The sequence below is a fragment of the Acomys russatus genome, chromosome 30, assembly GCF_903995435.1.
Source record: "Acomys russatus chromosome 30, mAcoRus1.1, whole genome shotgun sequence".
NCBI classification, from domain to species: Eukaryota; Metazoa; Chordata; class Mammalia; order Rodentia; family Muridae; genus Acomys; species Acomys russatus.
In genome coordinates, this window is record NC_067166.1 from 10,591,670 (window position 1) to 10,606,539 (window position 14,870).

At 43.8% G+C, this 14,870-nt stretch overlaps 1 protein-coding gene across 2 annotated transcripts in view; it reads right to left on the bottom strand.

Annotated features, from left to right (window-relative positions):
* The window catches only part of Pde4d (phosphodiesterase 4D), a 1,424,262-nt gene extending 1,412,368 nt beyond the window's left edge, over positions 1-11,894 (bottom strand). For both annotated transcript variants that reach the window (XM_051172553.1, XM_051172551.1), the window contains exon 1: positions 11,715-11,894. The gene's annotated coding sequence lies outside the window, so the exon portion shown is untranslated. The remainder of the gene's footprint in view (positions 1-11,714) is intronic.
* Positions 11,895-14,870: the final 2,976 nt, after the last annotated feature.

The window sequence follows — 14,870 nt, forward strand, 5'->3', positions numbered from 1 at the left end:
GAAAGAAAGAGGCGGGGCTAGTTTTGTTTCCTAAAGGATTCAAGTTCATCACGATACCCACATGATGGTCACAATCACATTAGAATCCCATCCAAATGCCATAACTATGAAAGAACCCAGTCCTCGCTGCTCCTGCTTATTTCTAAAAGCCAGCGGAGAGCTCATGTTTCAGATCCTCTGTGGCCACAGGGAGCTCAGAGAATATCACACACACACACACACACACACACACACACACACACACACACACACACAATGTTACAAGAACAAAACATTCCAAAAGTTAACACATGTGGTAAGCATTGTCTCTTCCTGACATGGCCATCTGAGTAAAGCCTTTGAGAATAAAAGAGTTAAAATTTAGAAGTTCCAGAACAACCAGTTGACCTTTAAATGTGCTGGTTTGAAGCCAATCACCTTTCAACAAGCATGAAATCTGGCTCAAGGCAAGCCAAAACACACCAATTATTTTCACGGTGTACATGACTGAGCTCACAGTGTCCCATTTAGCAAAAAGAATAATGTTCCTTTTCCAAAAGTCAGGCTTAGTGGCTGAGCACCTCTGTTTGGAAGATTTTCCTTTGCTAGCCACCTCCAAAAGTGCTTCTGGACAAGCCTCATCCTAAAAAAGTACAGAACCTTGAAAAAATAACACGGTGCTTTTCTTTAAATTCTACATATAAAATAGCAACCCCCCCCCCAACTTTCAGTATATCTGAAATAAAAATACCAGAGACGCAGTTACCAAATTCAGTTATGAATTTCGCAGCTAAAATACCTAGCAGGGGGGAAACAATCTAAAGCTAAGTGTAGAGCATCCTGTAAGCTCAGCACTCTAGAGGCAGAGGCAGAGGCAGGAGGATTGCTAAATTCAAGACCAGCCTGGAATATAGAGTAGGTCCTTGTCTCAAAAAGAAAAGCATTCCAGAATCAGTAAAAGGGTAAAATGTTGGCCCCTGCTGTGAGGAAATTCTTTAAAATCCAGAGATTCAAAGCCAATCCCTGGAAGAGCATCCACTCCCTAAAATAATTCTTTGCTGCTAAAGGGTAATTCCCATGAGAGTCTTGGAAGTGGTGAGATTCCCTTGCATTTTTAAAAATAATATTCAATTTACAAACATTCCACCGCACCCCACCCTAAGCAAACAAATAACAAGATGCATAAACGTTGCCTAGCTATCTGGGGGCCATGTGCAGGACGCACACTCTAAATGGATGCCGGACCATGACACCATTTTGTCTCTGAGCACTGCAAATTTGTGTCCTTTTTTTTTTCTCTTTTGTTTTTCAGTCCTTGACCTCTAAGCACTCATGGGTGTCCCAAGCACTCCCTTCCCATCAGCACTTGCTCCTACACATGAGCTCCTGACCTCCACATCTAGACCATAGTCAAATCCAAGTCTAAGTTTCCTTGTTTAATCCTCTTCTTGAGGGCTATAGCTTTGGAGATGCCAAATCTGAAAATCCTCTCTATGGTGCGCACTCTAGAGTGAGACATTTACCAAACCCTCCTTTCCCTAATATTTAACTTCCAACTCATCTACTCCTCTTTTGTAAGTCCAGAAAGAGAAAGGTCAGGATCTAACTGAAATGAGACTAGCAGCCTGTGGGTTGTGGCCCCAGTCCAACACCCAGCTCACCACTCACCCACCACTTCTGCTTTGGGGCTGTGGAGGGAGTGGCTTTGTCCTGGAAGAACAGCCAGTGCTGGGTTGGGAACACCTCACAGACAGTCAAGAAAACACCTGCTGGCCTTGGGTAGATCCTACCACCAAAGGATCCTTGGAGTTTACTGTCTATCCAGACAGCAGCATGGTTGTATGTCTGGTCCTAAGGCCTGTTCTAGAATCTGAGGGTTCTCTCCAGAGTCCAGACAGAGCCTGTCACTTCATAAACTTGTGAGACACGGCAGCAGCCAAGGTTTCCACAGCGGCCCCTGTCCTGGGATTTCTAATAATCAGAGTTCCACCACTGACTTCTTCTCAGCAGCCATTAATTCTTACCCCCTTCTCCTCACTAGACACCATATTGACACCAACTCACAACTGGCTCCCCACTTTCATTTGTCTTACCAAGATCGGAGTAACATGCATGTGTCTTGGGCTCCAGCAAAATATGTGTGCCACCCAAAGACATCATGAAACATGGCTAAGCCCGCACTTAACATTTTAGCTTTTCTCCATAATTGCAATTAATGGTTGACTCAAGGCACAGCACATTCAAGTCTGTGCCCAAAAAGAGGGGGAAAAGGTGCTTCTACATTGAAAGATCTGCATGACATTTTGACTTTATTCATGTAGGTACAAAATTAAATAGCACAAGAATTTGACCATGCTCTCCAGCCCAACCACTATTTCCTTGCTTCCTGCCAGCATCTTACCAAAAAATTCATGCGGTATAAAGAGAAGACAGCACAAGATGGCTAAAGATGGGATACTAGAGAGCTACTCTCACTGACGTTATTACCTGAGTAACCCAGGCTAAAAGTCACCGAATGTCACTAAAACCTCAGTGTCACTTTTTATAAAAGGGAAACTAGAACACCCACCTCTCAGTGTGCTGTGAAGGAAACAAACGACATCAAGAGCCTGAAGACATTTTAAACTGTGGAGAAAAGGGTGGTGAGAAGAGGGGACAGGCTAGAGAAGAAACAGTGAAGAGACACCCCCTCCCTCATCCTTACCACTTCCATGGGCAGGTCCAGTGAGACTTCAGACAGGAAGCCTACAGGCGATGACTCACATAGTGTAGCCCTAACAACTGCCCAAATGGAGCAGCCACTGAGACTTCAACATCTGGCCAAGATCTTAACCTGAGAAGCAAATTTTGAAATTCAGATGCATGGAAATATGCACTGTATAGACTTGGAACTTGGGATCTACAGGATAAAAGCAAAAGTTTTGCTCATTTCGTTCCGTTTTTTGTTTGTTTGTTTGTTTGTTTGTTGTTGTTGTTTTTTGTTTTGTAAAGCAACTGAAGAGAAAACTCTAGGACAGATACCCCCAAAGCATGAACTTACATTATACCCCATGGAAAATCAACTCCAGGAGAATTTTCAACTTTGGGTGTTCTGCTAGATCCCATTTGAATAGGAAGTGACACTCAGGGCCCCGAAACAGAAAACAGGAAGTCAACTGAACTGATATTTTTTTTCTAACTTCTAAAACAGAAACTATCACCACATTGTTATGCATAAGAAATCCAGTAAGGTGCAAAGCTAACCTTCCCCTTAAATTGTGCACAGGAATCATCCTACCATCAGACTGGAGAAGAGGTAGGCATGACTGGGTGGGTATTTAGGACAGACCACAAGTGAAGCCCACTATGAGTCCCCTCAAAGCCAAACTGCCACTGTACCTAAGGAAAGAGATTGTGCCATTAAAGGTACTTTTCTTGAAGAGAACAAAGGCAAACCCCCTTTCTGTTGACACTAGTTTTTAATGCTATTTTCATTGGTAAATCGTAAGCCTCTACCTCACTTCCACCAACCTCCCAACACTAGGTAAGAGAGAAAGAAGGTTAGTGGGGAGAGAGGGTATAGACTTCACTTCTTTACTTCTCTTGGATGTTTAGGGTCACTTGAAGCCTCCTCCCCCCTCCCCCTCTCCCTCCTTCCCTCCCTTTCTCCCTTCCTCCCTCACTCCCTTCTTCTCTCTCTCTCTTTCTCTCTCTCTCTGGGAGTGCAATCCTCCAGTGTTCCTCAAAGTCTTCTGTTGATCTGTTTCCTCTAAGCTGCCACACTTTCTTTCTCTGGGCTCTCATATTTATACCTTCTCAGTCCTCAGAATTAAATTAACTGCAGCTGGCAAAGACCACACCTACCTCCATGCCACATGAGGCAGGCTGTTATCAGCTGGCAAAGACCAAGTCCATTCAAGGCAACTATCAGCTGTGGACAAACTAAAGCCCAAACTAAAATCCCATACTTGGGATTAAAACAAAACCATGTTTATATAACATAATTGAGTTTTTAAAGAAACCCAAACTTCTATTACATCTTTCTTTCCAACCTCCTGTTGTGCCTGCCTGGTTTGACTCCAGTGGAAACCCTGAGTTCTGTCCTGTATGCTCTGCTAGCTGCATTCCTTCATAGACCATCATGTCCACCTGGTTTTCATCAGCCACACATTCTTCTGATCCTCGATTCTGGTTTTCACACCAGGCCTCTCTGGGATGAATTCTCCACTCCTCTGCTCCCCCTGGCTTCTCTTTGCCAATACTGCCAGGTGATTTTTTTTCTATCAGTATATGTCTTTCTAGCATTGCCTTCCTGCTACACCCCTTAGTACCTACTGCTCATCTCTAACTTGCTCAGCAAGTGGTTCTCACCCTATATACTTAGGGGTGGTGTGTTATAGTGGAAACTGCATGAACCCGTGGCCAAGTGTATTGTTTAAGACTCTATCCTAGGGTAATCTTTTTCTCTTAGTAGCTGTGGGAGTCTGATAAGTTACAGAATCTCTATGTGCCTCAGTTTTCTCTAGTTCGATAAAGGCAACACCTGCCTACACAACTGCTAAGAATGAAAAGAGCTAACTATAGATAAGGTGGCTGGCCCTCAGACTTGAATAAGAACAAGAATTAATGCTTATAAAGTTCTTACTATGTTCAAGATCTACTCGGAGAGTTGTGTCCATGGTTGTGTTGCAATCATTTCTTAAGACTATTATTAACCTCATTTCACTCAAGGAGAAACTGAGGCAAGACAGAACCCACCAGCCTTGCCCTATGGCCACCAGCTTTTGCTACTTCCCTTCCTCTAGGCACGTGTGTGTGTGTGTGTGTATGTATGTGTGTGTGTGTGTGTGTGTGTGTGTGTGTGTGTGTGTGTGTGTGTGTTTTGAGAGAGGTCTCACTATGAAAATCAGACTGGCCTTGAGCTCCTAATCTTCCTCTCTCAGGCTCCCAAGTGCCTGCACCATTATGTCTTGTTTCTCCTCGGCTTTCAGAGCAAAAGAAATCTCCTCTGGGCGTGCCTCACTGTGCGACTTTACCTAAACCCAGCCCATTTCCTGTTGACAGACAACATCGTAGCTACTAGAGTTCACGCAGATGAGCCTGATGAGCCTGGCCCTAAACAGGCAAAACTGCTTGAAAATTTGACTTTCTAGTCACACTGTTCACGCCCCCCCGCCCCCCACCTACACACTCTTCCCTTCATACGCCACAGATAAGAGAGACATTTCATAGGTTCGCAAGGTGACTCGTGTTCTTATTCCCTGCTCTTCTTCAATTTAACTCTAGGATTTATATTCTGCAGGATTCAAGCACAAAATCACCTCATGTATGGAGCTTACTTCCATTTTCTGATTTTCTTTAAACAACATGTATCTCCCTTAAGTCCTACCCTGTATTACAGTCACTAGGGTATCTATTTTATGGTCTTTATCTTCAGGGCAGGTACTTTGTCTTCATCATATTTGAACCAGTAAAGTTGTCTGTTATTTTTTATTGTTATCTTTTGTTTTTTGGGTTCGTGTGTGTGTGTGTGTGTGTGTGTGTGTGTGTGTGTGATTATTGCTGTTTTTGTTTTCTTTGAGAAGGGGTTTCTCTGTGTAGCCCTGGCTGTCCTAGAACTTGATCTGTGTCCTGGAACTCAGAAATCTGCCTACCTCTACCTCCCCAGTGCTGGGATTAAATATGCACCACCACCACCCAGTCAATCATATTGAACATAGTGCCCAGCAGAGTGTCTCAAGCATAATATGCGTTCCTCAAATGAGGAAAATATTTTGTTCACATTGTATATTATAACACGGAAAAATCTCACGTGGAAACCCTAGTGGTCCCCCCCCACACACACACTCCCCACTTTGTCATTACTGTCAATGGTAATGGTCAGTTTCCTGTGTCAGCTTAGTGGGGATAAGGGAGAATTGAGAAGTGGTTTGTCTATGGGGCTGTGTCTGGAAGAAAGCAGCATTTAAATTAGTACAGCAGGTAGCACCATTCCATTCACTGAGGGCGTAAACAAAGAGAGAGAAAGAGAACCTCAAGCTGAGGGGTCCATCACCACAGCAGAGAATCCCTAAACTGAGGTCTCTGTCTTCAAATCAGAGGATCCCTACACTGAGGTCTCCATCTCATGTCCTAGCGCTTTGAAGTTCTTGGCTCAACCAGCAGCCCTCTGGTTTCTCAGGCCTGCAGCATCAGTTTGAGAGATATAATAATCCCTCCCCTGGTTCGCAGGCCTTCAACCTCGGTCTGGATTTCACCAGCAGCTTTCCTGGCTCTTCAACTTGCAGGCAACATATTGTGAGGATTCTCAACCTCCATAGCGACATGAGCAAATTCCCATAATAAGTCTCTTGCATGTCTATATATTTCCCATTGGTTCTGTTCCTCTGGAAAGCTCATCTAATCATTTATCCAACACATCTTTTCATCCCTAGGTAAATCTGTTATTCATTAGGGGTCAAAAATAAAGACACAAAAGTCTATACTCAATAAACTTATATTCTGTATCAGAAAGGCTGGCACAGAATACAAATAAAATAATTATACACATAATAGTAGGAACTGCCAGGTCATGGTAACTGTATCATCAACAAGGTATGTGACCTCAGGCAAATCATACTGTGAGCTAGGTGTTAGTAAGTGTATAGTGTAAACCCCTGGTACTCGGCGAGTCTAATGCTAACTAGGCAAGTGTATAGCCTCCTTTGTAAATGGATGGTGGATGGTGTTTCTCTGGCAGTAAGTAGTAATGTATTTGCACAAAAAAATTCATAATCATCTGTTGTTGATGCTAATTTGTCCTAGGGAAATCAAGAAAATAGCATCTAAAAGGGGTTTTAAAAAAACAGTAGCTGAAACGAATAATTGCAGAAGGAGAAAAATGAATTACCTGTACTGTATCAGCACCTCTAAATAAAAAAGCCAGTAAAATCAAGGCTGTGAGATACAAGGCAAGCTTTATGGGAAAGCTGTCCCAGGAGGGATGAGAAAAGAGCTTCCATAGGGTTCTGTACTCTGCCCTCAGAGAGCAGAAACTTACTTGCATGAGCAAATTAGCCCCCTCTGCTGTGGGCAGGAACTTCTTTTCACTTACTCTTGCATCTGGTGCCTTACAGGTAACAGGCATTGAAGAAATGCTTGTGAGCAAAGCAATCACTCATCATCAAGAATTGTGTATGTAGAGATTTCCAATAGAAGAGTTGGGAAACCAACCCAGCCACAGAACCTTCAACGTACACTTTGTCCTACCTACAGGATGTGCTGGGGTGAAAGTGGCATAGAAACTGTGAGAGTGTCCAACCATCTTGAGGCCCATGGCATGAGAGGGGGCCCACTCCTGCCACTACCTAGAGGCCAGGAACTAGCCCAGAGACCCATGTTAGAACCAAACAGAATGGAGAAAAAAGTTAATGAAATGGTCCCTAATTATATTCTGCTAGATTCATAGACTGGAGTCTAAGCCAATTGTTATCAGAGAGGCTTCACGCAGCCTCTGATGGAAAGAGATGCAGAGACCCACAGCCAAACATTAGGCAGTGCTTGGGGAAATCCCTCAAAAGATTAGAAGTAAGGACTGAAGGAGCAAGAGGGCTCAAGGACACCACTAGAAAACCCACAGAATCAATTAATCTGGGACCATAGGGGCTCACAGAGAGTGAAATGCCAAACAAGGAGCCTTCATGGACCTAACACAGGCCCTCTGCACACATGTTACAGTTCTGTAGCTTGGTCTTCTTGTGAACTACTAACAGTGGAAGCAGGATCTGTCTCTGTCTATGTTACCTGTCTTTGCTTGGGACCCTGTTCCCCTACTGTGTTGCCTTGGCTAGTCTTCACAGAAGAGGCTGCAACTTGATATACCATGGTTGCCATATCCTGGCACTGAGGAGTAGATGGGTGGTTGGGGGTGGGAGAAGACTCTGGGAAGAGAGGAGGGATGAAAACTATTGTCGAGATGTAAAATAAAACAAAATAAAATAAAAATTGTGTATGTCACCAGACACGGGGGAGCATGCCTTTAATCCCAGCACTCGGAAGGCAGAGGCAGATGGATCACTGTGAGTTTGAGAGCCTGGTATTCTACCCTGCTCTACAAAGCAAGTTCAAGGACAGCTAGGGCTATTTCATAGAAAAACTCTGTCTCAAAAAAAAGGAGAAGAGAGAAAGGAAGAAAAAAAAAAAGAAGAAGGAAGGAAGGAAGGAGAGCGGCAAGGAGAGAGAGAAGAAAGGAGGGGAGAGTAGGGGAGGAGAGGTAAAGGGAGGGGAGGGGAGAGGAGAGGAGAAGGAGAGCAGAGTTGTGTATGTGGGCCAGGCAAAATGACTCAGTGGGTAAAAATGTCTGCTGCTAAATCTATGTTCTTTCTCTCTGTCTCTCTCTGTCTCTCTCTGTCTCTCTGTCTCTTGTCTCTTTCTCTCTCTGTCTCTCTGTCTCTGTCTCTCTCTGTGTCTCTGTCTCTGTTTCTGTCTCTCTCTCTTTCTCTCCTTCAGGCTTTGTTAGATCGTGTGTGTGTGTGTGTGTGTGTGTGTGTGTGTGTGTGTGTGTGTGTGTGTGTGTGTGTTCGGTAGCTACTCTAAGAATTGTTTGGCCTATTGTGGCCTTACCCTACCCCCACCCCTGTATTTGTATATTCAGTAGAAAAACTCAGTCAGCGGAAATTTACTGCAGCAATATAGTAAGCAGGTCCTAATGGGCCAGAACATAGGCAGGATGCCAGGGGTCCCATGTGCAGACTTCTTGATCTTCTGCCCTCCTGTGAAGGACTCCAGCCAATAAATGCAGTGACTTGTATATGATGTTTCAGCCCAGGTCTTTAAGAAATTAGTGCCATGGCTCTTAATGGAGCTAGTCACATAGGCACCTTGTGACTAACATCTTAAAACATCTAAGACTCCCAGAAGGAAATCAGCTGTTGAAACACAGCTGTGGTTGGTATAAGAGTTGATGCACAGTGAGCCACAGAAGCTAACTATTGCCTGAGAGCACTCCAGGAACCAAGTCCTCAGTTACCAGCCCTGGCCCAGTCTTGCAAACAAGTATTCCAACGGGCAAGAACCTCCGGCCTAGTGTGCCAGCTCTTTTATACAAACATACACCAAGACTCAATTTTTACCTCAAGGCAACATAGATTTAGAAAAAAATAACTATACTCAAGCGTGCTATGCCTGCATGGGTGCAGCATGGTAGATAACACTAAAGCAGTGTTCCCCAAGTGTCCCCTGGGTACCTTTATCAAAACCATAAGGGTGCTTGTTGGCCTAGTGGCTACAATCCAACAGGTGTTTAATATCAGAAGAAAGGAGCAAGCATCCAAGCTAGAGGCTGAGGTGAGATTATATTAGACCTTGAACACAGCATGAGAAATTTGATTTTATTTTCAGTCTTCAGAAGCTATTGGAGGTTTCCTCTTCTCTTTGCCAGATAAATTATCACATGCGAATGAGCAGGGTGTGAGGATAAGTCTATCCATGTTGTGCAGACTCTGCTTAGAGAGGTAGAGAGCAGAAGCTAAGAAGTCTGGAGCTCAAAAATAAGAAACAGGCCAGATCTCATGTAAAAGACCCCTCACTTGGGGCTCGACTCTGCTCAGGGTGGCTCTGTGGACTTTCCAAGGACAGTGCTGCTGCCCGCACATTCAGAATCAGCTTTCTCAGCATTGCCTAAGCCAGAGCAAAGGCAGGGAGTGCGTGGTGAGGAACCGTCTGTAGCAAGAGACAGGAAAATATCACTTATAACTCCCACATGTATCCTGAGCTTCCCTCCCTTTGACACGGTCACTGTAAGAGACCGAGAAAGCCATCACTCACGACCCAAGAGGTTGACAGAAGAGGGATGGGGAAGGAATGGGACATCATCCTGTTTCTTCTCGGCCCAGGGAGAGAAGAGAAGAAGACCAAGTAAAAGCACAGCAGTGCCTCCATCGGGAGAAGAGTGGGCACCTGCTGGCATCCCCAGTCCTGGGAGATAAGCTTCAAAATCACTCAATACTGATGATGTAATTCTTGAGGGATCTACAATTAATACTCCATTATCATCAATAGTGCCATCAAGACATACTTATTGATGTCTTGATCGCACCAAAAAGTGTTGGTGAAGGCTGGAGGGATGATCGCTCAGTGGCTAAGTGGCACCTGCTGTTCTTGAAGACAACTGAGACTTGCTTCTGAGCCCCCACACAAGCAGCTCACAACTATCTGCACCTCCAGTTGTGGCGGACCTCTCCTGGCCCTTGCATGCACGTGATACACACACACACACACACACACACACACACACACACACACACATTCAAGAATACACACACACATAAGCATAACATAAATAATCCTTTTCAGATATAGTAAATAACTAAAAAGAAAGTGTTGGGGGGTTGGGGGTGCTAGCATAAGACACTGGCCCAAGAACTTGAAAGAGTGAGTACCTGCCAGTAATTTGGTTGACAACCATCTTCCTTCATAAAGCCCAGAAGTAAGCAGTAAGACACAAGGTACTCTTTATGGGAAATGAATCACTTGCTTCTTTCTTAGACAGGAAACCAAAGATCATGAGACAATTTAAAACCAATCTGTATATTCAAATATGGCAACCGTAGAATATTGATTATCTTTCTGGAAACCCCTCCACGATCTTTCTCAACTCTTGGCATATAATCTAAAGGGGCGGTTTAGATCTCTCTTATTCTGAATTTCTACTAGTCAGTTGAAGTATTCAAAAATACAACCAGAAAAGGACAAAGGGGAATACTTAGGTAAAACTTTCCAACTTCAGGCATGGCATTGGGGAGATGGCTCCGTGGTAAAAGTGTTTGTCACATGAGCATGAGACCTGAATTTCAGTCCCTGGAACCCACGTAAAAGGTGCACAAGGGTCTGTCGCGTCAGTGTCCCCATAGGAGATGGCAGGCTGAGACAGAGGAGTCTCTGGAAATTCCTGGAAATGCATGTTGAAAAAAAAGGGTATGTGACAACTTGTCTCTAAGAAGGTGGACAGGGAGAACCAACACCCAAGGTTGTCCCCTGCCTTTCCCTTGTGTGCTGAGCTGTGTGTGCACCAGCAATCACAGACACGAAGGTATGTGTATACATGAGCACACATAAATAACAACCACAACAATAGATGAAAGACCTTAGCTATCACTGCACTGGCCTGCCAAATGACGCCCCCCCCCCAGACTAGAATGGGAAGAATCAGACTGCATTCTCAATGCAGATAAACAGGTCAGTTACAAACCACACACTCATACTGGTTAGGAGTTATTTAGAAGGATCTGTCTTTCCTCTGGGTTTATGCATTACTGCCTCTCTTCAGCCTGCCTTGTAGTTCATATGTGCTATAAAAGGACAGATGAAAACATAACCTGCCTTTTTCATGAGAAAAGATGGGGCCGACGCAGAGAACAGCAATATTGGAACACACACACAGGTAAGTCTTTATGAGCAATGATTAGAAGTACAGATTGTGGAAGTCCAACAGGCTTAAATCCTTGCTCTAGTAGCTACCACTTTGAACAAGTTTTAGGACCCTCTCCAAGCCTCAGTTTCCCTTCCTGAGAACCTGAATTAATAATTCTACACCCATTCCATAGGATTGTTGTGAAGAATTGAAAGATAATGAAATGAAATCCTTAAAAAATACAATACAATAAAAATGAACTTACAACAAATGTTAGGTAGTAGTATATCAGAAACCATTATTTTTGTTTTTACTGCGACTGTTACGCCTACCACCCTGCTACTGCCAACAATATTTTGCCCCATACCTTATGGATAAAGAGGATCCCACGTTGCTTGAAGCTGTCCAGTCCAGATGGAATAATTCATCCTGGCTGAGAGGTGAGGGGCCCCCAGCTTGTTAGATGTCAGAGGAGAGGATTTCAGAGAGAGGGGGAAGTAAGCCTGGTCTGGCCAAAGCAGATAAGTAAGTTTGTTCTAAATGGCTTCCTGGACCGAGGAGGGCCACATGCTCACAGTCATATGATGAACTGGCGAGTGTCTCAGAAATGCCTACCTCACTCTGAAGAAGAAGCTGCAGAATTTGAATAGTCACAAGAATCCTGTGCCTTCTTCTAATGCTATTTGGAATTGTGAAATAAATTTAGTTCCGTGAAGAAGATAAAAAAAAAAAAAAAAAAAAAAAAAAAAAAAAAAAGTTGGATGCAACGACAGCTTTAAAAAGAATTTTATTTAGCTCCTGAAAAGATACATATTTCTTCCTCTGATCATATGGTAACAATGTGAGCACCGAATGTGCTTGCTCACCACAGCTCTTTATCCCTCAGGGTGGTGAGAACAGTCAGGCTCAGGTTACTCTCAATGTCACGTTTATCTGCTGATGAATTTCAAAGTCTGTGACCTCTTTGCTCTAAGATTGTCACACTCCAAATAGGCCAGAACCTTGCTTACTCCACATTCTGATTTTTTACCAAGGCACAGCATAAGACTCGAGTGGCTTTCACTTAAACACGTCTACTTGGCAGAGAAGGGGAGCGCAAACCCTGCTGGTGGAGGAAAGACACAGGGGAGGGGAGAAGCACGACAGTGCGGGCTTGAAATAACTTGCTGTGGGGAATCCAATGACGTGGGCAGCTTTTAAGATTTCAACTAGAAGGGCGCTTAAGTGAAATATTTCTTGAGGTGAAGCATTCTTTCTGCTATATATAATACACAGTAAATTAACTGTGTTGGATTTCTTATCTTTGTACCTTTTGCTACTAGATTTGCTACAAATATCACATATGTGTGTGATACATATGTGTATACACATATATGTATATATGTATGTACATATATATGTAATATGTTTAAGAGTGAAATCCAGTGTTTTTTTAACTGAGCAAATTTTTATTTATAATCAGAACTTCACCCATTTTAGAAGTGAGCCTTATTGTTTGTTTCTGCTTAGCGGTTAGAACAAACTTGAGGCTCTACCAGAACTTACGACCTTGGCATCCTTGCGGCGTTCCTCAAGTCAATAGCCAGGCCTTTAGCCCTGCTTCCCCAGGAGTGCCCTCTTGAGTGTCCTCAGTTCAGGACCTTTTGTCAGGTAGAGTCTTCCTCACTCCATCCCACACAGGCAGGGACTTGTGGACACACTACAGACCTACGCTTTTAGTGAACTTCCAGCCCACGTCTGTGATGAAGACCCTGGTTTCTAAGATCCAGTCTTCATAACATTTTTCCCAAAAAGGCATCTGTTGAAAAGGAACTTCAGGGTTAGAATTTATTCTGTTTAGCATTTCTCCTGTCCCATGGCAAAGGCTTTGCCAGTGGGAAAACTTGTAAAGGGCAATGTAAACATGTCTGTGTTTGCCTTCTGAAACAGAAGTTAAACACACTTGTGATATGGCCCATGCTAACCAATAAGCCACGCTGTTCTCACTAAAGAAAATATTCTAAAGCCCTGGGAAATAAATGGGGTGTGGGCCAGGGAACTTCAGGGTTTCTACATAACTGGGGGTGGGCAGGGGGAGCAAGAATCTATCCCCAGAAAGAGGTAAGGGCTTTTCACTCATCCTGTTTTTATTGCCTATGCTCAAGTTTGTACCTGTTTTGACTCATACATACATAGTAAAAATGATTGCTACCAAATTGCAATCGTGGGTTGCTTGTCTAAAGAGACACCAACGTTACACAAACTGCAGGTTGCATAAGAAACTACAGAGACATCAGGCCTGCTCTCGCCCTAGCTTCCAGGACTGGTCTCTTGAGTGAGTCTCAAGCTGTCCCATGCGCAACAATAGACAAACTCCCCCATCTCACATAGGTGTGTGTGTGTGTGTGTGTGTTGGTGTGTGTGTGTGCATGTATTGGGGTGTGTGTGTGTGTGTGTGTGTGTGTGTGTGTGTGTGTGTATGCGTGTGTTAGTAAAAGTACATAAAATCTACTCTCAGCAAATTTTTGATATCAACTCTGGTCTTCATGCTGCACACTAGCTAAGTTTGCTTGCTCTATATGACTAAAATTTGTACCCTCTGGTCTCTGTCTTTCTAGCTCCCCTACTCTTTCCAACCCAACTAACCACTTTCCCACTGTTCCTATGTACTCAGATTTTTGAGTTTTCTGCATGTGACATCATCAACATGTGTCTTTGTTTTAATTCACTTAGTATAATATTCATCAGATCCATTCACGCTCCTTCAATGTACAAGACTCCATTTCACCGGGCTGAATTGTGTGAGCGTAGGTTGAGTGTGGGCACTTCGCAACGTCTTTGCTCATCCATCCTCTGGCAGATGCACCGTGTCTACTGTGAGTGAGGCAGTGATGGACAGGAAGGCATACATCTCTTCATGGGCAGATTCCACGCCCTTTGGATGTAGTTCTAATACTCATTTCCTTAGGAACCTCCACAAGGGCTGGACCAATATGCCTTCCCGTCAAGAGCACACAAAGGGTTAACTTTTCTCAGTACTTTTGTCAGCATTTGCTCTTGCTTACCTGTTTTTATGCACTAGCCAGTCTCACAGGTAGAATGTACTGATGTTCTGCACTCCGTGACGACTAGTGACTTTGACTCTATTCTCCTACGCCTTTCATAAAACAATGTCTATGCAGCTGTATTTTTTTCAAGCATATTCTACTCCTGTGAAAAGCATAGTGGTTAACAACCTCTTCGATCTCACCAGGAAAACATCAGTTTCTGCCTAGTGGAAATGACATGGCTAAAGCTTCTTCCACCTCCAACCCCTCCTGCCCCCTCTACTGAAGTGAAGAAAGATAGTGCCACACAGGCCAACCCTTGGGAAATGGTGACAAGCTGATGCTTGAGAGCTCACTCAGCCTTTTATCTCCAGAGCCTTCCTGGGGTATTTCAACCCTGGGAACTTCCAAGCAGGGAGCTAGGCAGTCAGGTCCCCAGCTGTAATACAAGCAAATCATCCTACACTCATCCTCAGTATCTTTGGTGTTTTTTTTTT